Source organism: Macrotis lagotis, chromosome 1 (assembly GCF_037893015.1).
Source record: "Macrotis lagotis isolate mMagLag1 chromosome 1, bilby.v1.9.chrom.fasta, whole genome shotgun sequence".
In the NCBI taxonomy this organism is placed as follows: domain Eukaryota; kingdom Metazoa; phylum Chordata; class Mammalia; order Peramelemorphia; family Peramelidae; genus Macrotis; species Macrotis lagotis.
The window spans coordinates 159,777,953-159,803,343 of NC_133658.1; the positions used below are offsets into that span (position 1 = coordinate 159,777,953).

Consider the following 25,391-nt stretch of genomic DNA (forward strand, 5'->3'; position numbering starts at 1 on the left):
TTAAGGCTCAAACTGAGCTCTATGGGTATTTGGGAAATATAAGCACTGCCATTTTCCCAGATGTGCTGCTACTGTCCTTAATGGGTTCTATTCCATTGATTTCCTTCTGAAATTATAGAGGAAAGGACATCAGGACACAGAAAGGCATCTTGGGAAATGGCAGGAAGGACTATGTCCATAATTACAGCCCAGTAAAGATTCATGACAGCAATCCCCTTAGGAAAACTGTCAGAGGGTAGCAAATGTTCATTGTACCTTCTCTCCTTTAAAACATAAAAAAAAAAATGCTGCTACTCCTCTGACCTCAGGGGACCCAAATGCCTTTGGAAAATGGGGAGGAATAGAGTATGCCATCATTTTCAGGAGATAAGGAACTAATACTACATTAGCCAAAGATTATGGTGTTTCTAAGAAAGAGAGAAGACACTATTTGCTCCCTTTCAGACACTTTGGAAATTGTACAATAAACAGAATGAGCAGAATTCAATGTAGAATTGACAAAGGCTGCCTCAGAGACAGGGACTCTCCCTTCTGGAGACAAAGACTAAAAAGAGGGATCGGTTTTGCATATCGTACAGGGGTCAGAAGTAGAAAAATCAACATGGATTCCCCAGAAGACAAAATGTTATTGATTATTACTGAACAGAATTGTTTCTCCAAAGCATCTATTATAGAGTTGGAGAGGGGAGAAGAGGAAAAGAGTTGTGTGTGTGTGTGTGTGTGTGTGTGTGTGTGTGTGTGTGTGTGTGTGTAGCAGAGGGGGAGGATCCAAAGAAAACAGGCAGGAGTTTGGAAAGAGATCCTGCACTTCATCACTGCCCCGTTGTTAAAGAGACATATGGGAATTAGAACATAAGAAGAATGGAATTAATGTTTGGTTTGGCCACGATCAATATGTTTTTACAATATAGAAGGACATACATATGGACACACAGACACATACATATACATATACACACACAAACACACAAGAATGATGACCTGCCTGCCTATGGTGTATGACAAAGCCTATTTGTGTCTCTTCTCTAACAGTGGCTTCTTTCCCCTTTGTTTGTGAAAAGCTCCTCCCCACTGAAAACACAATCGTGGCAAAAGAACCATACTGGGTGTCAGTTCCCTTTATCTTCTATTTAAGTGCTAAGTCACACACTCTCAGCCGCACAGGCATCTAGGTTTTTTCTCTCTCATTTTCCTTTTCAAATGTATTTACAGACTGTCGTTCTTTGGTCTTTTGACAGTTCCCTTTCTTCCCAGGTCCCTCCACATTCCACTGTCTGTTAAGCAACTCTTCCAAGGACACCTAGGATGTTGAAAATCCACTTTGAACAGAGAAAGGCACTCAGCAGCCACACCAACATGGTTTCCATCTGGGAGCATATGGTCGAGGCCACATCTACATGGGCCAAATTAAATCCTCTATTTATAAATAGAGTCCTTTATCCAGAGAGCAGTTTGAGAATAATCCTGATGTTTTTTTCCTCTTCTTCTTTTTCTAAAGTAATAAATTGAAATGAAGCCACAGAATTGCTGTAACCACTCCAGGTAGGAGATTAGCCAGCATGTCTGATTTCTGAGGTGAACAAAATAGCAGCAACAATAATTGTTGCAGCATTTCAAACATGCAGAGCACATAGCTTAATAATTGCAAACTGGTTGACTGACTAGCGTTTATATATTGCTTTAAAGCTGACAAAACTCTGTACTGACACTATTTCATTTTATCCTTACAACAATCCTGCAGGATAAACACTACAGAAACTGTTATCATCTTTTTTACAAATAAGGAAATTACAAAAAAGAGAGGCAAAATGATTTGCACAGGATCACATGGTGTCAGAAATACAATTTGAACTCATATCTTCATAACTATATGTCCAGGAGTCTCTCCTCTGAATTACTGACATCTCTACCCCTTAATGACTTTTTACAATTTATGTTAATCCTCTGTCATAGTAGGTTCTTCAAAACAAAAACTCAGATTCCTTTAACAGAGCATTTACATATAATTCCTTATTTGACCTTTACAACAGTTCTAAAATAATAACAGGTAGCATTTATATGGCACTTTAAAGTTTACAAAGCACTTTACATATCCAGTGTGCATATGTTATTCTTCCCAAAAGCTGGTGAGATAGGTGTTATTATTATCCTCATCTTACAAATGAGGAAACTGGCTGGAGAGGTTTATTGACTTATCCAAGGTCACATTAGTATCTCGGGCAGAATTTGAACTCAACTCCTCCTGTCTTTAAGTCTTGTGCTCCTTCCACTGACCCACCCACGAAGCACCATTCCTATGAGGCAGGTAATAATAACAAAAGAATTATTTACCCTCATTTTGAAGATAATAATCAAAATCATATTCATGATACTGATAATAATAGCTAGCATCTGTGTAGTATTTTAAGGTTTGCAAGGCTATCTCATTTCAACCTCACAACAACCTTAGGAGGTAAAATGAAGCTAACACAGATTTTTTGATTTGACCAGAGTGACAGAGCTAATAAATGTCTGACTGAATTTGAACTCAAGTCTTCCTGACTCCAGATTCAGCACTTTCTCCATTGTGTCATCTAATGTCTCTGTTTATAAAGGAAGAAACTGAACTTCAAAAATATATGACTTTGCAAAAACAAAAACAAAAAAGATAAATAGCTTACTTTACTTCAGTTTTTAAAGTTAGTAATTGGGAGGACAAGGACTCAAATCTAGGCCCTGTGAACTGCAAATCCAGCTGTCTTTATAAAAGACAAGTCCCCTAAGGAAGAAATTTCCTTGAGTAGTGTTCACATGGGAGCCATTAGTGGATAGAAGGCCAGAAGATTCCTCTTCCTAAGTTCAAATCCAGTCTTACATGTTTACTCACTTGTGACCCTGGGCAAGTCACTTTACCTTGTTTGCCTCAGTTAACTCATCTGCAAAATAAGTTGGAGAAGAAAATGGCAAATCCTTCCAGGATCATTGCCAAGAAAACCCCAAATGGGGTTACAAAGAGTTAGACATGACTGAAAAACGCCTGAACAACAAATGTTCACATACACTCTCACATATCCAATGTTTCCCATATCCTTCTGCTGCTCAATTCACAGGAAACAAGGGGGGAATGAAAAAGTGAGTACATACAATCTGTTACTCTTTAAAGAGAGAAATCTAGAAAACAATCATCGATGGAGGAGTTCTTAAAACTGTTTCAATTCAAGTAAACTTAGCCCACCTGTGTGCCAACTAATATAACTAGAGGCAAGACTACTACTTCTCATTTTTATACTATATTGAACATGATAATTTGCTGTTTTGCAAGACAGTGGACATTGGATTTGAAGTCAGAAAAAGCTAACCTCTAATTCCAGCTCTGCTTTTCTTTTTTGGGTTTTTTTTTTTGCAAGAAAAATGGGGTTAAGTGGCTTGCCCAAGGTCACACAGCTAGGTAATTAGTAAGTGTCATAGTTCAGATTTGAACTCAGGTGCTCCCGACTCCAGGGTCAGTGCTCTACCCACTGTGACACCTAGCTACCCCAATAAACATTTCTTATATGGAAGGTACTATACTAAGCCTAAGTGTATATAAAGACAAAAATAATCTCTGCCTTCAAGGAGCTTACATTATAATGTTGAAGACAGCATGTAAACATATAATCATGTACAAGATACATTCAGAATGGCTGAAAGATCTTAGAGAGAAAGCTTCAAGCTTCTAGGGTCTTTAGGAAAAAGATGGGGTTGAAGTTGATCTTGGAGGAAGCCGAAACCTAAGAAGAGGTGAGGATCAAGAACATTCCAAAAAGAAAAGCCAAGTGGGTCATAAGTAGAATGATGTGTGTACAATAGCAGCAGTACAGTATAACTGGATCACATGTGTAAATCAGAGTAAAATGAAAGAAGCTAGCAACATATGAAAGAGGCCAGGATGTAAAGAACGTCATATGACAAACTGAGGCATGTATATTTGATGCTAGAAATAATAGGAAGCCCCTGGAGTTTATAGAGAAGGCAGAATAATAACTGTGGAAAGTGGAATAGAGAACTGATTAGGGAGGAGCAATATAAAAAACAACTAATGTCAGAAATTTAGACAAAAATGAAAATATTTGAATGAGTTGTTGCAGAATGAAGTAAGCAATACCAGGTCCGGGAGAGGGGGAGGGGAGTGGGAAGGGGAAATACACAATGATTATAACACTGTAAAATGAAAGAACAATCAAAACTGAGTGTTTTGCAATTGAATATGTCTAATCCTGACCCTGGAAAAGAGATGAAGAAGTGCATCTCTCCTCCTTTCAGTGAAGTGCTGCAGTGAAATGTTACACTTTAATTTTTAAATGAGTGATTTGTACAAAATCTTAACTGTTCTATAATGTTTTCATACATAGATGATTTAATTTCTCAACTTCAGTGGAAACTGAGAACAGGGAAGTAGAATAGAAACCATATTTACTTCTATGGAGACACTATTGCACAAGCATCTCAATTAACTTACAGTTATTATTGTGCTAAAATGCATTGCTAGAGGGAGTTCCCTAGACCTTTTTTGTAAAGTTATTTATAAAATTATTTGCTATCCTCATTATAATAGAATAGGCACCTCAAGCTTAAAGAAGCAAGAGGTATAAAAAAAATCAACCCTGGGCCTCTCTGGGTTACTGTCCTCTTCAGAAGCCATCCATGGTGAAAGGCATAATAGCCCAGGAGGGACTGATGCCAACTATGCTGTCTATATTACCTGGGTCATCAAATGTCCAGGGTTTTTGTATTGTTTTGTTTTTCCTGTGAGGTACTAGCTTTTGTTTAGCTTTCTTTTTTTTTCAAATGTTGACTTCAACACATTGTGAGGACAAGGACACAGCTTAATCTCTCTTGGTCTTATTTCTTCATCTATAAAATAAAATGATATTTGTAATGCTTACCCACCCACCCCTAGGGATATTATGGAAATCAAATGAGAAAGTGTCAAATATTTTGCACACTATTTAGCTATTTTAATAGCAGTTAATTTTATTAGCTGGGCATTCCACTGCACATTAATTTATTCTAACAAGTTCATCCATGCCCAATTAATAGTATCATTTAGAAGTTTCTTCAATCTATTTAAAACCATCAACAAATATTATATATAATGTGGATAAACCAGGAGCATTTCCAATAAGATCAGGGGTGAGACAAGGATGCTCGTTATCACCATTACTATTCAATATAGTATTAGGAATGTTAGCTTTACAAATAAGAGAAGAAAAAGAAAATGAAGGAATCAAAAATGGCAATGGGAGGATATGATGATATAATGAAAGAACCTGAGAAAATGAACTAAAAAGCTATGTGAAATAATTAATAAATTCAGCAAAGTAGCAAGATATAAAATAAAGCCTTATAAATCATCAGCATTTCCATATATATAATCAACAAAGCCCATGGGCAAGAGATAGAAAGGCAAATTCCATTCAAAGTAACTTCAGACAGCATTAAATACTTGGGAATGTACCTCCCAAGACAAACCCAGAAACCATGAACACAGTTACAAAGCACTTCTCACACAAATAAAGTAATATCTAAACAACTGGGAAAATGTCAGTTGTACATGATTAGGTCAAACTAATATAGTAAAGATCACAATTCTACCCAAATTAAATTGCTTATTCGGTGCCATACCAATCAAACTACCAAGTAACTATTTTACTCTGCTAAAAAAAATAGTAACAAAATTCATCTGGAGCAAGCAAAGTTCAAGAATATCAAGGAAACTGATGAAAAACAATGAAAAAGAAGGTGGCCTAGCTCTACCACATCTAAAACTATACTATAAAGCAGCAGTCATCAAAGCATCCTGGTTAAGAAACAGTGTTGGATCAGTAGATTAGTATAGATTCAAAAGAAACAGTAGTAATCTACTGTTTGACAAACCCAAGACATTAACTTCTGGGATAAGAATTCACTATTTGACAAAAATTGTTGGGAAAACTGGAAAACAATATGACAAAAACTAGGGCCAGACCACATCTCACACCCAATACCAAAATAAGATCAAAATGGGTACAGGATTTATACATAAAGTGCAACACCATAGGCCAATTAACAAACCAAGAAATGGTCTGTCAGATCTATGGAAAGTAAGCAAGAAAGAGAGTACATTATAAATTGCAAAATGAATGATTTTGACTACATTAAAAATTAATTTAACTAAACTAAATTAATAAGAATTAAATTTAAATTTAATTAATTAATTTAATTAATAAAACCAATGCTGCCAAGATTTAGAAGGAAAACAGAAAGCTGGAAGATAATTTTCAATTAGGGGTTCTGATAAAGGTCTCATTTCTAAAATTATATAGAGGATTATATCAAATTTATAAGGTTACAAGAAATTCCCCACTTGATAAAGGTCAAAGGATATGAACAGATAGTTTCAAATGAAGAAATTAAAGCTATATAAAATCATATTAAAAATGCTCCAAATCATTACTGATTAGAGAAATGCAAATTAAATAACTATAAGGTTCTACCTCACACCTATCAGTTTAAGGTGACAAAAAAAGAAAACCATTAATGTTGGAGAGATTGTGGGAGTATTGGGACATTAATCCATTGTTGGTGGAGTTGTGAACTGATCCAACCATTCTGGAGAACAATATGGAACTATGCCCAAAGAACAATTAAAACTGATTATATCCTTTGATCCAGTAATACCAATACTAGGTGTATATCCAGGAAAAAAATCATAAAAATGGGAAAATTCTCACATATTCCAAAAATATTCATAGCAGTTCTTTTTTGTAGTGGCAAAGAACTGAAAATTGAGGGGATTCAGTCAATTACTATGGTATATGTTATGGTATGTGAATGTTATGGAATACTATTGTTCTATAAGAAATCCTGAATGGTCAAAATCTAGAGAAGCAAGAAATGAATTACAAGAACTGATGCTGAGCAAAGGGAGTAGAACCAAGAGAACACTGTGCACATTAACAACAATATTGTGAGTTGATCAGCCTTGATGGATGTAGCTCCTCTCAGCTTTTCAGAGTGTTAGGACTACCCTAGAAGACAGGCCACAGACAAGGCTATCCCCATCCAGAAGAAGAAAAACAAAACCAAACCAAAAAAGCCCATAGAGTAAGAATGAACACTAATTCACTTTTTAAAAATTTCTCTTATGTATTTCTTTCCTATTTCTTTTCTCTTAATCCAAATTCTTCATATCAAAAATGACTAATCTGTAAATAAATGTATATATATAAAACATTCACCTGACTGTTCACTACTGAGGGGAGGCGGGGTGAGAAGAGAGGGTAGAAGGAAATTATATATAACTTAAAAATACGTATATGAATGTGGATAAATGTTGAAAATTTTTCATAACATGTATTAGAAAAACAAAATATAAATTGAGGGAAAAAAATAATTTTCTTCAGACGTATAGATTGCCTTTACCACTTAACACTAAGTAGGAATCATGATGCTCTTGTTGCTGAGTCATGATAGATTCTTCATGACTCTGTTGGGATTTTTCTTGACAAAGACACTGGATCAGTTTGCCATTTCCTTCTCCAGCTCATTTTACAGTTGAGGAAAATAAGATAACAGAATTAAGCGACTTGCACAGGATCACACAGCTAGTAAGTGTCTGGGTCTTCCCAATTTGTCCACTGTGCTTTATCCACTGTGCTGCTTACCCAAATGGATCTATGTCTGCTGCCTATAAGAGGTCTATAACCTGCAACAGAGTCAGCTGTAGAGAGTGAGAAACAAAGCTACATGTGGAGGAGGAGAGTTTGAGATTGTAGCATTGCTCTTTGACTTGGTGAATTTTGTACCAGAACAAGGGACCCCAGGAAAAGTAGAAAAGTTGCAGCTTAGCAGTGATTGGAAGGGGGTAGAATAATTTATTGGCATCCTAAAAAAGAGGAGGAAAAAGGATTGTTTCAGATCTTTATTTTTAGAAAGGTACTACCTGGATGTGTACCTCAGACAAATAGGCACTGGATTTGGTTTTATTTAGGAAATACCAGTACAATGCTAGCAAATAGCTAATTATATATATATATCAACAATCAAACATCAGTTAGGGCATCTGATGTTTCACTTTTGGGATTTAAGTAGAGCTTGATGTGAGGAAGAATTCCCAATTGTAAAAAATTTAGACAGGCCCCCTCTTCCTTTTGGCTTCATCACAAAATGTCTTTCTCCAACCCTCCATCACAACTTGCTCTCAATGAGCAGATATAAAATAGCAGCCACATCACCTTCATTGATGTAATAGTGTATAAACATTTGAAGGGTAGTTTTATTCCGCAATTAACTTGACCCTACAGAAATAGCTATTCATAAATTATTTTTAAGCTTTCTCATCTATTACTCTCATCTATTTCTCATCTCATCTATTAGTTTAAAATAAATTATTTTTAAATTCTCCAAAACTACCCAAAAGAATTTCTTTTTTAAATCTAATTAGGATAGTAACAAATATGTTTTAAGGATTTCTTTTCTATCTGAAAACACCCCTGGTTCTTACCTTACACCTATCAAATTGGTTAAGATGAACAAAAAAAAAGGAAAATGATAGATATTGGAGGGAATGTGGGACACTAATGCACTGTGGGTGGAGCTGTGAACTGATCCAACTGTTCTCAAAAGCAATTTGGAACTATAACTAAAGGGTTAAAAAACTGTACATAACCTTTGATCCAACAATATCACTGCTAGGTCTGTATTCCAAAGACATCTTTTAAAAAGGGAGAAAGATCTATTTCTACAAAAATATTTATAGCCACTCTTTCTGTGGTAGCTAAGAACTGGCAGTCGAGAAGATGTTCATAAATTGGGGGATGCTAAATAAGTGTGGTATATGATTGGTACAAGATGTGGTATTTATTGGAATATTATTGCACTGTAAGAAATGACAAGTAGGATAATTTCAGAAAAACATGGAAAAACTTACATGAACTGATGCATAGTGAAGTGAACAGAATCAGGAGAAGGTTGTATATAGCAATACCAATATTGTATGATGAAGAACTATGAATGACTTAATTATTCTCAGCATACAATGATCCAAGACAATCCTGAAGGACTAATGATGAAGCATACTATCAGTCTCCAGAGAAAGGATTAATGTTGTTTGAATACTGGCTAATACATGTTGTTTTTCACTTTCTTTCTCTCATTCTTTTTCTTTTATTTAAATCTTCTTATACAAAATGACTAATATGGAAATGTTTTACATTAATGCATATGTATAATTTATATCTGATTGCTTACCTCCTCAACAGAGAGGAAAGGGGAGTGAAGAAGGGATAGAATTAGAAAGAAAAATTTAAATCCAAATGTTCAAAAATTGTTTTACCATGTAAATGGAGGAAAATAAAATATACAGTAAAAATGTAAAAGTCTTGATTATACTTTATTAATGACAATAATGTTGCAAAATGCTGATGCTTGAGGAACATTATGTAGGGTATGCCTATATTTCACTAAACCAGCATTCCCCCCCAGGGTGATAGCTTCTGAGTAAAATAATTAATAAGCAGAGAGTTTACTGCTATTGGAATTCCACCTTGGGGGTATAAAATGTGTGTAGGTGTTGGGATACTCACAGGTGGAGGTCAAAACTCTTGTTCTCTTCCCATTCCAAGGGAAAGTCCAGGTCCTCCCTGAAGGGCAAGGGCTGCCATCGGCCTCTCATTCCCTTCCTATTACCGGGGCTGGCAAAGCAGGTCCTAAGCCTGAAAGGAAAATGGAACTTCCAAATAGACACAACAAAGGATCGCTCCCCTCTTCACTCCCTCCTTGAATCATTCACTCTCAGCATTAGAGATCCTTCCCTGATTAAAGGCAGAGAAAGTTCAGAAAGAAAATTGACAAATGAAGGATTTCTAGATTCAACTCTTAGCTAAATCTAGGAAGGAATTCCTTCCTGTCTCCAGACTGGCCAAGCAGAGAGAGAGAGAGAGAGAGAGAGAGAGAGAGAGAGAGAGAGAGAGAGAGAAGGAGCAGAAGCCCCAATCTCTGGGAGGTTTCTCAGAACCTATGACAAAATTTTCAAGCTACTAGAGACCCTGAACATGGATGTAGGCCAAAGTCCCAGGAATGACAACTTCTCTAGGTTCTGACCTTGCCTTGGGGTACTCTTTTGACAGTTTAGGGAGGGCTAATTGATACACATGAGAATGGATATGCACACATAAGATAGAGGCATCTAGAACATCAGCTAGGAGTAGAGTCATCTCAAGTGCAGGTGTCAGGAATGATGTTGAGGGAAAGAAGAAAGAGATCAGAATGAGAACATCTGACTAGTCCCTACTCCCCCATGCTCCCCAACAAAGAAGGCATGTAGAACAGTGCCTACAAGGTAGTCCTGGTGTCATTACAGCTTGTCTTACTCTTCCCTAAATGGTGCTGTACTGTGGGAGCCTCTTATTCCTGACATCAATTCTTGTAGTGATTCTTATAATTGGATTGTGGGAATTAGGATTTACTTTTTATTTATTTTGTTGAGGTCCAAACGTTGATTTTGAAGGCATATAATGTAGAAAGTATTAGAAAAGTATTAAAAAAAGAAAAGAAAATCGGAAGATCTATAAGGAAAATCATGAAAAACATAATTCAATTATGCGACTTAAGTTCAGTCTACTAAAATAGGAGGCAGTATGGCACCATGAAGCGGGGAAACCCCTCTAGCTTTAGAATTCAAAGACTTAAGTATAAATCTTATTTTCCACCTGCATGATCCTGGCAAATCAACTCACTTCCTCAATTTCCTTATCTGTAAAATGAAGGAATTGAATTAGATAATCTGCCTAAGGTTCTTTTCAGTTCTGAATTTAAAACCTTGTAATAGATTAATTTTCTTCTTCACTTCCTTTCAGAATTTCAGTCTTTTGAATAAGCAACCATTTCCTAAAGATATTTACTATTTACTTCAGGCTTAATTCTATACCAGGTTGTGATTCCAAAACTCTAGTCATGTTCATGTCCTTTAAAGCACTTCTTTTCCCCTTAAAGGCATTATTTGATACTTTTCACTGGTTTGTCTTTTAGAAATATTTTTCATTGTAATTCTGGTACCCTTCAGGTGTAAAGTTGTGACAAACTAATGGAACTCACTTCTTTAAAAAAAATGAATCATGGATTGATTTCCTAAGTGAAATATTACTTGAAAGTAAAAGTTTTGTTAAGCAGCAAATAAAATCAAACACTAATCTCCCTAAAATCAAGAACAGTAGAACCTTCCTAATTCTTTCCTCTCAACAAGGATTTATGAGAATAAAGCTGCAGTGAAGGCTCATATTACTGAGGCTTACTTACTAAATCCAGGCCTGGTTGCAAAAATGTGTCTCTGCTATAGAGATGAGATAGTCATGTGAATCATGCTTTTACCACATTTAGCTCCTGTACTCACTTTTAAACTAGTAATCCACCATTTTGGTAGAATTCAGCCAGTCATTGGCTCAAGAAATTTCAAGAATCCCTGCAATGGCTAAGTGACTCATTTTCCTCTCAGTCTTAGTTTCCTCATCTGTAAATTGAGAGAGTTAGATTAAATCAAAATATAAAGTCATGGCTTCATCCCACTTCAATAAGATAAAAAGAGACCCAGATTTCTCACTTGAACCAATAATTCAATCAAGAGTATCAACAATGTATAAGTAAGTCCTCTATCAACTTTGAAGAGTTGAGGTACTTTGATCACCGAAAGAAAATAGATGAGGCCTATGTATACTATTTGTTGTTATTCAGTCATTTTAATGGTGTTTTCTTGGCAAAGCTACTGGAGTTATTTGCTATTTCCTTTCCCAGGATGTTCTTGTTTTGCAGATGAGGCAAAAAGAGCTTAATTGATTTGCCCAGGGTCACACAGCTAAGTGTCTGAGGTCACATTTGAACTCAGATCTTTCTAACTCCCAGCCTGGTGGTACTCTATCCACTACACCATTTAGCTACTGGTGTATATCATAGCAGGACCAATGTGTTTTGGAATATTCCTGCAGGAAATTTCAAAAAACAACTTTAGGGGTGATAGGCCCATGGATTAAATTTTACCCCTGCCACTTTGTGAACTTCAAAGGGTTATAATATCTAGAGTCTCCATGAATAAAAGTATTCAAAACATTTTATAGCCACTAGCCAGTAGGTAAGTCTGAATAATTGACTAACAATTAATGGGATCACCCAGGATGGAAGCTCTAGATAAGAATCCCCAACCTACAGGGTTATCCCAGGATCTTGAGGAAAACCATACAATTGTCCCTTCCACATCACAATTTTTCCCCTTGCAGTTTCAAGATAATACCATGGGTCAGCATAAGAAATTAATGAGGAATTTGGAGAGAGTTTTGTGGAAGCTACAAGAAAGGCCAGCATCAACAGAAAAAGTTTAGAAATTTAAAAATGCATAAAATAAATATATAGTATTATATAATATCAACATATTTTATCTTCTAAAACCATAATAATTCAGACTTCTCTGGTTTGAAGAGAGGGTCAAAAATTTTTACCTGGATCTTCCAGATTGTGGGAATACCATGCCCCAAAGATTCAAGATGTTGAAGGAATGGCTATAATCAAATCAGTCTCCTTCTGGGAGTTCAGTAGATTTCAGAGAAAAAAACTCAATAGTATAGCTTCCCCAAGGAGCCAAACAATTCCAGTTCCTTATAGCACCACAAATTTACACTCAGTGCCAAAGGTCTCTGGGATGGTATCAAAGAGACCTGACCAATGAGTCAAAAAGAATGTCCATCCACTCAGTAGATTTTAAATTGAGAGACAATACTACTTCTGTATCTTTTCTCATCTGTTGAGGCTCTATTTTTTGACTTCTCAGGATGGTGGGGAGAGCTCCTCTACTCTGCCTTAAGAACTAGAGCAGCTGCTATCACATAACAAGTATGCATGATACCTCATGTGAGTCGGAGTCTAAACCTTGGACTCCTGGCTGTCTCTTGTTTCGTGTTTCTTTCCTAGAGCATAACTGACAGTACAGAAATCCTAGGATTAATATTTTCAATCTTGGAGTTATGCTCATGAGTTTAGGAAGTTGGGAGTTCCTGGGTAGGTTAGTCAGAGCTGAAGAGGTTGTCTGCAACTGAAATCGCCTTAGACAAAATGACCAAACAATGTCCTGGCTAGCCAAAAAAGATGAATGAATGAATGAATGAATGAATGAATATTTAAATAAATAAATTTAAAGTATTAAACTACTATGTAAAAAACACTGGGTTAGTTGGGTTGAAGAAATTACAGAATCACAGAAGTTAAGAGTTGGAAGGAAAAATAGAGTTGGAAGGGACCTCAATGACCTATTCCAATCCATATAATCAAGGAATGCCCAACATAAAATACCCGACAAAGTGTAGCCCAGTGTCTTCCTGAATCCTCCAAGGAGGAGGAACCCACCATCTTTAAAGGCAATTTCTTTTACTTTTGAGCAGTTGTAAAGTTTTTCCCTAAAATTTTCTTCTTTACTGATTTTACCCATTGTTCCTGATTTTGCTCTGTGAGGCCAAGAAGAATAAATCTAGTCTCTTCTCCATGTAACAACTCTTCAAATACTTGATAATAGCTATCATGTCTTGTCTTCTCAAGCTAAACATGCCCAGTTCCTCCAACCAATCTTATGACAGACCTGTCATCATCATAACTGACATATTCTGGACTGTCCAGATATATTATACTTCCAATGAAGTCTAACAAGGAGAAAATACAATTGAATTATTGCCTCCCAGTTCTGGAAACTTATATCCCTCTCAAGGCATCCCAAGATCACATCAGTTTTATTGGCTACCACAGCTCATTGATGTCGTGTCAACTTGAAGTTCATTAAAGCTCCCAGATTGTGGGCAGCTAGGTAGTCCGGTGGATAGAGCACTAGCCCTGGAGTCAGGAGGACCTGAGTTCAAATTCGATCTCAGACACTTAATTACCTAGCCCTGTGACCTTGGGCAAGCTACTTAGTCCCATTGCCTTGGGGGAAAAAAAGTAAAAGAAAATAAAACTCCCAGATCATTCTTAGAACAATGTCTAACTCTACTCTGTACCTTGTACCTGTGAATTGATTCTATTTTTTGACCCATATGCAAACCTTGAGACAAGTAGGTGGTTTGTAGCAGGTCTTGGAATCAGAAAGACCTGAGTTTATTCTGCCTCAGAAACTTCTTAGTTATATCACCTTTGGAAAGTTACTAAACCTCCCTATCCTTCAGTTACCTCATATGTAGAATGGGGATAATGATAGTCACTATTTCACATGGGCTGTAAGAATATATTTAATGCCCTGTTATAATAATTAGTTCCTTTAAAGTATAGAGAGGCCTGAGTTCAAATCCAACCTCAGACACTTAATAATTACTTAGCTTTGTGACCTTGGGCAAGTCATTTAACCCCATTGCCTTACAAAACAAAAAAAAGTTACATTTTTATTCACCTCTAGTTAACCCTTAGTCCCTTCTGTGACTGAGGAAGAATTCAGTTTCCTGGAAACATATGAGTAAAGAAAAAAGCAAATTATATGATTTTATCATAAAATAATAAAAATCATTACAATAATTACAATAATAATTATGGTGTCTGTGAATAGACAAACTAGAAAGGGAAATTGAGGAAAAAGCAGAGCTTTTCTTGGGGCTTTCCTCAACTCCATGGCTTTCTACTCCAAGATGCTTGTGGAATCAATAACCACTTCAGCAATGATTCTTCTCAGTCTGACCTCTGACACAACTTGAGGCTAGGCTTGCTACTCAGGGGTGTTCTGGAATAACATCCTTGCTCCAAAGTAGACAGCTTTTCCTGGATCAATGGCTAACCCCCTCTAAGGTAACCTCTTCTCCTTGCTACCTAACTTTAGGTGTAAGCATATATCTCTCTGGAAATGGTCAGAAGAACTCAACTCTATATTTTCCATTGCTTGTGCTCCATTCCCATTATACTAGGAACCAAGTTCCAGAGTTTTTAGGGACCTTGGAAGTCTAGTACAATTTTATAGATTGATATATATATATAGAAAAATCTAATTTTTCCATTGTTATTAATGAGGAAAGTGAGACCTAGTCAGGTGAAATGATTTGCCTACATTCACTCAAGGTAGTAAATGGAAGAGTTGTAATTTAAACTCAGGTCCTGTGACTCTGAGTTCACTGTGCTATGATCCTTCAGCTCTAAAGCTATGATTCTTTGATCAAATTTTCAGCTATATGTATTAAAGCATACCTCTGCCATAGTTCCTCTGTCCTTGGAGACTATTAGCAAAGGACTTAACTTTGTTAAATCCTAACTCTGATTATAGGGCCACCAATTTAAGAGTATTATGTTGTCTTCCAAGGAGAAGCAACTGGGACATAAATCCAAGCACAGGCCTCCCAAGTTACCTAATGGCCTCAGGAACAGGTAACAATGCACTTATAATTACATAATAGTACCCTGTAGACATTTTGCCAGTTTGAGATTACATGCTTAATCCTCAAAAGTAGTTGGTGGAGTTCTTGCTTTGGTTTTAAGAAGGAAAAAGAAGGCAGCATTATCTTGGTACTTGATAACTATTACTAAGTAATTATAGTTCAGACAGGTGACCAACTGAAGTCTGAAAGGACAACCAGGCTTTTTTATTTGATAAACTATGTAAGTGATTAACTCAAACTAGAAGAGAGAGATATTGGCTTATTCATTGTATCTCCCTCTCTTATAGTTCTTTTGCCATTAAACCATAACTCTCCCTATAAAATCCCAATCAAAGTTGTTTGGTTTTTTTTTTTTGGTTGCTAGATTTTTACAGCATCTATTCAAAATCAACTATAGCCCAAGGAATGAACAGAAGATCCGAGTGGGCATTGACTGCAGTTGACAGCTGTTGAGAAGGACAAAGTCACAGCAGTCCCACCTTCTTTAAGCTAAGGAAATAATTCAATAAAACTTTTTCACAAATTCAAGTAGGTTCACAGCAACAATAACATTGTGCAATGATCAACTATGACTGACAACTCTTCTCAGGATTATAATGATCCAAGACAATTCCAAAAGTCTCAGGGTGAAAAATACTATCCATATCCAGAGAAAGAACTGATAGAGTCTGAATGCATATTGAAATACAATTACACTTTCTTTGGTTTTCCCCCCTTTTGATCTTCTTCTTTCATAACATGACTAATATGAAAATGTTTTACATGATTGCTTGCCATCCTGAGAGAGGAAAAATTTGAAACTCCAAATCTTATAAAAAATGATTGCTGAAAATTATTTTTGTGTGAATGGAAAAAATTTACATTTTAAAAAACAAATTAAAGTAGTTTCTCTTGCCGCCTCTTTTTTCCTTTGTCTTCTAACATGTAGGCTATGCTTTTTAAAAAGGGAATTCTATTAAATGAAACAATTTACATATATATATATATATATATATCTTTATATATTTTGACATTGTAGGTTTTCTGTAAATTGATTCCTCTTTACCCATCCAAACTAATTTACAACACCTTCCTAAAATGAATCTTACATTCCAATGATGCTGATCCAATATTAATTAGTAATGTTTTTCAAAGAAGTAGGTAACCTGATGACATCTCAAAGAACAAGCCACACTTTTACCTGGCTACTTGATAAGATAGCCAAACAACAACAGAGGACTGACCTGTTTATCACACCTCAATCTCCTACAGATCTTTCCCAGTTTAACTCACTATCCTATATGAAGACATTATACTCATTCCTGTCTCTGTACTCACTCTATTCCCCACAACTTTAAGGGTCTTCCTCTTCCAATTCTGTCTATACAAACCTCACCCATCATTTTACTCCTTACCTCTCCCATGGAATTTTCTCCAGTGACCCTAGAAAGTTCTAATGATTTTAGTGACTAAAAGCTCACTATAAATCAATGATACAATATGACTGCCAAAAAAAGTTAATGTGATTTGGGGATACCCTTGGGCTTCATAGTTTCCAAGACTAAAGAAATGATAGAACTATAGTTCACCATCCTGTTCGGATCATATACCTAGTATTGTGTATAGTTCTGGGCACATTTTAGGATGGACAGCTGGATAACCACCAGATAAGGGCAACCAGAAGAGTGAAGGGCCTGTGGTTTATGCCATATGAAGAGCAAATGAAAAAACTGGAGATGTTTCACCTCAAAAAAAAAGAGAAAACTGGAGATGAAGGGGATGGCTAATCCTAGTAGCCATGAAGTAAATGAAGGCTTATCATGTAGACAAGGAATTTGACTCATTTTGTTTGATACCAAAAAGCAGAACTGTGGATGTTACAAGGAAGTAAATTTAGACTCAACATAAAGAAAACTTTCCCATAGTGAGAGCTATCCAAAAGTAGATGCCCTGAGAGGTTGTGGCCCTCTCCTTGGAGGTCTTCAAGCAAAGTTAAATGACCATTCATCAATTTGTTAGGGAGGAAATTATTTTGGTGAATTTGCTATTCAAAGAATTTAATTTCTGAGTTATAGGGGATGTTAGTAGCCATTTGACCCAACTGGAAGATTTCTTTCATGAGACATGAATGAATTTTAGTGCATGGTCTTGAAGAAAGCTTTTTTTTTTTGGGGGGGGGGGGTATATTTTTTAACTTGCTTTCCAGGTCCTGGCTTTATTCTGAATAGGGGAGGGCCAGAAGTGGCCCACGGGTCAGCAATGTGTTCCTGTATTCACCAAAGCAATTTGTGTGGCAGAAGGACATAGGGGGCACTCCATAAAGACATGATGAATTCAATGAAATAGCCAGCAAAATGAAAATGTTTCCCTCCTTCCACACTTCCAGATACATAAGAACAGCCAAAGGGACTTTATAAAACTTTCCAAAAGAAATCTTTTCTGGTCCAAAATCAAACATTAGAGATTTCAGTCCCAAAAATAAAAATGCAATGATGAAGAGGGAAAGTAGTTATAAGTCAGTGAAAATATACAAAAGGATAAATCTAATAATTCCATGGATAATTTAATTATATTTCTTTCATAAGGAAATAGGATGGGGAGGAGATGAAAAGGATTTTGCAACTAAGCTTTCCAAGAGACTATGCATAATTATAATTAGCATTCACAGAGGGACTAGAATACTGGGTAACACCATTTCCAAAACCTGCAATGTTGTTATCCTGGACTCAGATGCTTAATATGAGACTCAAGGCCAAGTTCCTTCAATCACTAGAAAAGTGGGATCAGAAGGCAATAGCATACACAAGTCCTGGACCTGTGCCTGTAATTAACATGTGGTCCTTTTGTTTAAAAAAAAAAGTTAATCCTGAAAATAGACTTGTAGGCTTATGGTGTGTAAAATGACATTCACCCTAAAACAATCACATATCTTTATTTCCTAATACTATCTTTCAAGGAAATGACTAAATCTTTTTTAACAGTGAAAACTTCAGCAATTGACATGTCATACTTTCCCTACCTTTCTTTCTCCCTCAATTCTCCCTTTTACCAGGCAATCAATTATTTGAATAAGTCGGGTGGGCAGAAAGAGAGAGAGAGAGAGAGAGAGAGAGAGAGAGAGAGAGAAAGAGAAAGAAAGAGAGGTGGGGGAAGGGGGGGAAGGAAAGAATGAGACAGAGAACTCAAAAAACAAAACACTTGGACCTAACCATACAAATATTTTAGGATAGCTAAGTGACACAATGGATATATATAAGGAAGACTCATCTCCCTGAGTTTAAAATTAGTTGTATGACACTGGTCAATTAAGCTGTTTACCTCAGTTTTCTCATCTGTAAAATGAGTTAGAGAAAGAAATGACAAACCATTCCAGGATCTTTTCCAAAAACAAACAAACAAAAAACAAACAAATGAAAAACAAATGGGGTTATACAGAGTTGGATATGACTGAAATGACTAAACAAATCCAGATATTTGAACAGAAGTATCAGAGATTGCTTTGTTTTATGAATTCTCTCAGTAATTTATCTTACTAAAATTAACATCAAGAAAACCCAAGTTCTCTATCAGCCAGCCACCACACCATCAATATATGGAATCATCACTTATAGCAAATGGAGATGTTTTGAACACTGCGGATCAGTTCAATTACCTTGGCAGTATACTTTCCAGGGAAAGTAAACACTGATAAGAGGTTGATACATGCATTGTCAGAGTTAGCTCTGTGTTTGGGAGACTCCAAAGAAAAAGGTAGGAGAGAAGAGGTGACTGACTACCAAACTGAAGGTCTATAGAGTCATTGTGTCAACTCATTGTTATAGGCTTATGAAACCTGAACAGTATATAAGCACAATGCTAGGAAATTGAGTTGCTTCCATTTGTATTGTCTTAGGAAGATTTTGAAGATCACCTAGCCAGAGAAGATACCAGACACTGAGGTCCTTTCCTTGAACTAAACTACCAAGTATCCAAATCTGCTACAGAAAGCACAAGTTTGATGAGCTCGTCACATTGCTCGAATGTCAAACATGCACTTGTAAAAAATATTATTTTATGGGAGCAGCTAGGTGGCACAGTGAATAGAGCACCAGCCCTTAAGTCAGGAGGACCTGAGTTCAAATCCAACCTCAGACACTTAACAATTACCTAGCTGTGTGGCCTTGGGTAAGTTACTTAATCCCATTGCCTTGCAAAAAATATCTTAAAAAAAATATTATTTTATGGAGAATTCACACTGGGCAAGCATTCAAGTGGAGAGGGAGAAGATTGAAGGGTTGTCAGAAAAAAATGATATAAGAGTACGCTCAAGGTCCTTCTTAAGAATTTTTTAAATACCAAAACAATTTTTAAATTTTTAAGAGAATTTTGGAATTAATTATGCAACATGGGAGACACAGGCACAGGGCCCACCAACATTGCAATTCCTCAACAGAAAGGATGCAATACTGTATAAACAAAGCAAAATTGAAGTACCTCAAAGAATTCACCCCAGGTGTTCACATGAACTAATTGTGCCCAACTTGTGGTAAAGTATTCTGAGCTCATACTACTCTGTTCAACCACAGTTGGACACATTGCAAGATTCTAACATAGTGATGTTATTGTGATTCTCTTCAAAAAACAACAGACAGCAACCAATATCACTCTAATGTTCCACTTTACTTTTCAGGTTCAGATAACTCTCTTCCTAAGCCAGATTTCCCTAGCAGTAATTCCCTAACACTTTTACCAAGTTATTGCTACCAAAGGTCTCAAAATTATCAACTTTTCAAAACTAAGTCTTGACTAAGATAGAGAATTATACCTTAACCCAACATAGTCAATGTGAAAAGACCCTCATCCTGGATTAATTTCTTGGTGGAAGATACTGACAACTATATATATCTGAACTCAAGTCCTGCCTCCAGGGCTCTATCCATTGAGACACCCAGCTGCCTGAAGCAGCTACATTTGTGGAGGGAGAATTAATTACTAGTTGGTTTTAGTTACTAAGCAGCACCTGGTTGATCATTTTCGGTGGAAGCAAAGGGCATATGCATGACTAAAGAAATTTCCTTCATCGTGTTTTCATAAATCCAGGGGATACTGGTGTATTCTTAGTTTATTCAGTGCATTCTTTGGTTTGTGTGACTGAAGAGATAAAAAAAAAAAAACCATATGTACACCTGGAAGAAATGCATTCAAGTTTTTCCTGAGTCATTTTGGCTGTGTGAACCTGGAAAGCCAGTCTCTAAGACTATAATTTATAGAGAAGCTCTCATCTGTATTAATAGAAGGATCTTCTTGATCTGAGATATCTCTATACCAATGAAATCATAATTTTAATCCCTATCCATATTATTTTGCTCAACATAATTACTTAGAGAATAACGAATAAAATTATATAGTACTATAAATTTTACAAATAGCATTCCACATAAAAAATCCAGTAATGCTAGTATTATTATTCCCATTTTATCAAGGAGAAAAATGAGGCTTAGAGAAAGATAAGCAAATTACCCAGCATTAGTTCAAGTTAGGGGCTTTTAACAAATTTTTGTGTGTCATGGCCCCTTTGGCAATCTGTTGAAGCCTCTTCTCGGAAGATGTCTCTCAGGATAATGACTGCTGTCTACATTCATAATTTATGGAAATGCTATATTTCAATTAGAGATTAGTGAAAATAATTCCCTTTCCAAGTTCAAGGCTCCCTGAAATTTCCTCACAAGAATATTTGCTTTAAATAGCCACAGGAGACATGTTGAATTTAAACTCAGCCCCTATTTCTATACTTTCCCTATACCATGCTGACTCCAAAACAAAATAAAATAGAATGATCTGAACATGGGGAGAAGGAATAAATACATGAAAGACTTCTTGGTGTTGTACCTATATGTAACCATGACTTGGACTTTCAAGATGTGCAGACAGCTGATCATAAAAAATGAAATAGAACTTGAAAGTCCTCCTGATAAAAGTAGAGTTTGGACTGACTCTGGAGACATACCAAAAATCATTCAGAAACTAGGTTTAATCTCTGAATACAGAGGCCTGAGGATAAAACACCACCACGACCACCACCCCATCTCCTGTCAGAGAGACTGAATGAGATGTACATTTTTGGACAATGGCAATATGAGGATTTGTTGGGTTAGGTGATGCATACTTGCTATGAATATTTGTTTTTCATCTTTTATTATTTAATTTGGGGGGTAGAAGAGAGAAGGTAATAACTTGTCAAAATAAATAAATGAATTTTTCAAAATAAAATATTGGTTCCAAAGAAAACTGATCATGCTTTAAAAAAAAAAAGAAAACGTACCAATATTGATATTGATCTCTTAAAGTAGAAATCTCTAAATGAAATGCATCCATGAAAGAAAATATATATGAATAAATCGTCCAACCTCAAAAAAAAAGGAGTTTATTGTTAGATTCAAGCCACGTAGAAATCACCAAGACTGTGTAGTGCTATTTAATAAAGATGTTTTATTCACTTGAAGCACAAAACCAGAAAAGCTTTCTCAACATTTGAAGACAAAATATTTAGAATAAGAAATAGGGGTCTCTCAGAAGGGAGATTTTCATCACTAGAGGCCTTCAGGTAAAGGCTGATTAATTACTTACCCCTTATGTTGTCAAAGGTATTCTCCTGTTGTGACATTCCTTCATTTCTTTAGTAATAAGTCCTTTGTGTTCTAACTTTCTCATTATATCATGTACAAATTTGTTTCTTTGCAATTCCTACCCATTACTCCTACTCCTATTCCACCTTTCTTTCTTCTAAAATCTCTGTTAGGTTTTACACAAGGATTTTTCACTGAAAGATGATCAAGACATAGTTAATGATCTCAAGGACTCAGGAGAATAAGACATATCTAGTGTCAATCTAATGACATGAGTGCCAAGAGAGGTAAACAGTAAAGCATTGAGTTAGAAGGGAGGAAAACAAAGTAACCTCAGACAATATAAAATACCTGGGAGTCTAGTTGACAAGACAGACTCAGAAACTTTTTGAAAACAATTATAAAACACTTCTCACACAAATTAAGTCAGATTTAAATAACTGGGCAAATATCAACTGCTCATCATGGATAGGTCGAGCTAATATATAAAAATGACAATTCTATCAAAACTAAACTACCTGTTCAGTGCCCTACCAATCAAAATTCCAAAAAATTACTTTAATGAGTTAGAAAAAGTTGTAAGTAAATTCATATGGAGAAATAAAAAGTCAAGAATTTCCAGGAATTTAATGAAAAAAGTGCAAAAGAAGGAGGCTTAGCCCTACCTGATCTAAAATTATATTATAAAGCATTAGTCATCAAAACTGTTTGTTACTGGCTAAAAAATAGAGTGGTGGACAAGTGGAATAGACTAGTGCAAAAGCAGGAGACAATTATAGTAATCTGCTGTTTGATAAACCCAAAAAGTCCAACTATTGGGATAAAAACCTCTCTCTTTGATAAAAACTGCTGGAAAAATTTAAAGTTAGTATAGAAGAAACTTAGATTAGACCAACACCTCAAATCCAAATGGTTACAGGATTTAGACATAAAAAAATACTATAAGCAAATTAGAAGATCAAGGACTAGTTTACCTGTCAGATCTATGGAAAAGGTAGCAGTTTATGACTAAGGAAGAGATGGAGAAAATCACCAAAAACAAATTAGATGATTTCGATTACATTAAATTAAAAGGCTTTTGCACAGCTAAAATCACTGTAACCTAGATCAAAAGAAATGTAGTAAATTGGGAAACAATCTTTACAACTAATGATTCGGACAAAGGACTCATTTCTAAAATATAGAGAGAGCTGAGTCATATTTTTAAAACAAAATGTCATTCCCAAATTGACAAATGGTCAAAGGATATGCAAAGGCAATTTACAGATGAGGAGATCAAAGGAATCCATAACCTTATGAAAAAATGCTCTAAATCATTAATTATTAGAGAAATGCAAATTAAAGCTTCTCTGAGGTACCACCTCACACCTCTCAGACTGGCTGATATGACCAGAAAGGATAATGATCATTGTTGGAAGGGTTGTGGAAAATCTGGGACACTATTACACTGCTGGTGGAGCTGTGAACTCATTCAGCCTTTCTGGAGAGAAATTTGGAACTACGCCCAAAGGGCAACAAAAATGAGCATACCCTTTGCCAGCAATACCACTACTGGGTCTATACCCTGAAGAGATGATGAAAAAAGGTAAAAACATCACAAAATATTCACAGCAGCCCTGTTTGTGGTGGCAAAGAATTGGAAATCAAGTAAATGTCCTTCAATTGGGCTTAGCAAACTGTGGTATATATTCAGGGAAGGATGGAGGCATTTATATGGACTGATGCTGAGTGAGATGAACAGAACCAGAAAAACACTGTACACCCTAACAGCTACATGGGGGTGATAATAAACCTTGATGGACTTGTTCATTCCATCAGTGCAACAATCTGGGACAATTTGGGGCTATCTATGATGGAGAATACCACCAGTATCCAGATAAAGAGCTGTAGAGTTTGAACAAAGTTCAAGGACTATTCCCTTTAATTTAGAAAATAAAACAGCTATCTTATTGTCTGATCTTGTTATCTCTAAGACTTTTTGTTTCCTCCTTGGGGATATGATTTCTCTCTCATTGCACTCAATTTGGATCAATGTACAACATGGAAACAGGGTAGAGACTGACAGGTTGCTTTCCGTGGGGGGGGGGGGGGGTAAGATTTGGGGAAAAATTGTAAAACTCAAATAAACTCTTTAATAAAGTAAAAAAAGAAGGGAGGAATAAATATTGCTTCTTTCTGTTAAGGAACAAATAAGGCTTCCTGAAGGAGGTGGCATAGGAACTGAATCTTAATGGAAGGGCAATATCCAGAGATGGTAATGTGATAAGGCAGGTCAAGTGTTTATTAAAAAAAAGTACAAAAATGCTATACTTAAGGTTATGCTCCTAGACCTAAAACCAGTTAAGTTAGATAACAAAACTGGAAGGGTGAGTTGGAAACCAGAATTTAGAAGGCTCAGCATCCCAAGTTAAGGGGAAGGGAATAGAAGTGGGATACTATTTGAGAGGCAATTAAAAAATCTGAAATTAGATGGGGGGGTAGTAAAAGAAAAAAGATAGGAGAGAGATTATAGAAGTAAAAGAGATTGGCAATTGACTAAGTACATGGAGGGAAAGGCGGGGAGGAAAATAGGAGGGCAAGGTGTCCAAAGTTACTCATAGCTTTGTGCCTAATTTGCAGCCACATTGTTGTTTAGTCATTTCAGTCATGTCTGATTCTTCATGATTCAACATTTGCATTTTTTCTTGGCAAAGATACTAAAGTGATTTGTTTTTTTCCTTCTCTAACTCATTTTGAAAATGAGGAAACTAAGGTTAGCGGAGTTAAGTGGGTTGCCCAGGATCACACAGCTAATAAGTTTCTGAGGCCAAATTTGAATTCAGTTCTTCCTGAAGGCAGGCCTGGGACTCCATTCACAGCGTCACTTAACTGCCCATTATCAACATTAAGAGAGTTAAATACACTTAATTCTTTTCTATAGCATCTTAAGTATAGCATTAAAATATATAAAACTGGCTGAGAAAAAAAAAAACCTGTGTTCAAACTCTATCCCTACCCTGTCTTTTGTGTGACCAAAGGGACATTATTTGATCTCTGAATTTTGGTTTCTTCATCTATAAAAAAGGGATAATTATACCTTTAGTACCTACTTTACATGGCTATTGTAAAGTTCAAATGAAATCATGAATATAAAGTATTTTTAAAACTTTTAAAGACTATAAATAGAAAATAAAACACTTCAAGGACTATATAAAATATATAAATAAATGCTATTATTTCTTATTGTTATTAACAATAATATTAAGGAAATGGATTCACTATTTAATTTTCACAACTCCATCAATAACATTTGACTCTTCTTAATCAAGTATGCCATAATACTGAATAGTAGCCTGTGTTATCACCAACTATAAGCAGTCTTCTATACCATATACGGAGTTAGAGCCTTGCCAATGAAGAAGGAAGGAAGGAAGGAAGGAAGGAA

At 35.9% G+C, this 25,391-nt stretch overlaps 1 long non-coding RNA gene across 36 annotated transcripts in view; it reads right to left on the reverse strand.

Moving 5' to 3' along the window:
* The window catches only part of LOC141504332 (uncharacterized), a 1,263,877-nt gene that overhangs the window by 1,087,603 nt on the left and 150,883 nt on the right, over positions 1–25,391 (reverse strand). The window contains exon 4 of one of the 36 annotated variants that reach the window (XR_012473288.1): positions 9,585–9,713. The exons of the other annotated variants lie outside the window; for them this stretch is intronic. This is a non-coding gene — a long non-coding RNA (uncharacterized LOC141504332). The remainder of the gene's footprint in view (positions 1–9,584; positions 9,714–25,391) is intronic. 36 annotated transcript variants of the gene reach the window in all.